Below are 1,104 nucleotides of genomic sequence, written 5' to 3'. Positions count from 1 at the left end.
TAATGGAAAGCGAGTGAGATGGGAGGTGGGGGTGCTGCGAGACAGTCATACAGAAAACGAGAAAGAGAGCTATATGAGTGAAAGAGATACGGGACGAAAGATAGAGAGAGCGAGAGATATGTATAGGGAGAAGAAGAAGCGAGAGAGGGAGAGAGAGAGAGAGAGAGAGAGAGGGAGAGAGAGCGCGCAAAAGAAAGGGAATGTGAGAAAGGAAAGAGTGACAGGATGCTCGCTCGATGCGGAGGCAGAGGAAAACGGCAATCTTGCTTTAACTCTCATGGATGAGTCATTCACTGGGAACAGTAATGCCATTATACCGCGACACTCGGTCTATCGACTTACAAGAGCGCCAGGCTAGCGAGTGTTTGCGCGCCTGCTTGCTGTACAGCCAGCCAACCGTCGTCTCTCTCTCGCCCTCTCCCTCTATCGTTTTCTCTCTCTCTATATATATCCCTCTCTCGTTTTCGCACTCTCCCTCTCGTTTCCTGCTGTCTCCCCTCTTACTCTCCGTCTTCTTCCCTCTCTAGCTGCGTCACTGTGTTTCTCTCTCGCGCGCGTTGAGTCTCTTTCCGTCTGTTTTTTTCAATCTCCCATTCACTCTCTCTCTCTCTCTCTCTCTGTCCCTTTATTCCCCCTTCTCCCTGTCCCTTTATTCCTCCCTCTCTCTGTCCCGTTATTCCCCCCTCTCTCTGTCCCTTTATCCCCCCTCTCTCTGTCCCTTTATCCCCCCTCTCTCTGTCCCTTTATTCCCCCCTCTCTCTGTCCCTTTATCCATCTCTCTCTCTCTCTGTCCTTTTATCCATCTCTGTCTCTCTCTGTGCCTTTATCCATCTCTCTCGCTCTCGCTCTCTCTGCCCCTTTATCCCTCTCTCTCTCTCTCTCGGTGACGCGTGATGGAGCCGTTCACATCTGCATGACAGAGTTGTTTACCGTTGGAGGCCTCGCGTCGTAGTAAACGTGACCCCCATTCAACCGCTCGCTGTCTTTCTCGCGCTCTCCCTCTATGTGTGTGTGTGTGTGTGTGTGTGTGTGTGTGTGTGTGTGTGTGTGTGTGTGTGTGTGCGTGTGTGTGTGTTGTATGTATGCGTTCACACGCGCGGTGCC

This window comes from Priapulus caudatus, unplaced genomic scaffold, assembly GCF_000485595.1.
Source record: "Priapulus caudatus unplaced genomic scaffold, Priapulus_caudatus-5.0.1 Scaffold260, whole genome shotgun sequence".
Taxonomy (NCBI): domain Eukaryota; kingdom Metazoa; phylum Priapulida; class Priapulimorpha; order Priapulimorphida; family Priapulidae; genus Priapulus; species Priapulus caudatus.
Note: the sequence above shows the minus strand (reverse complement) of the source record.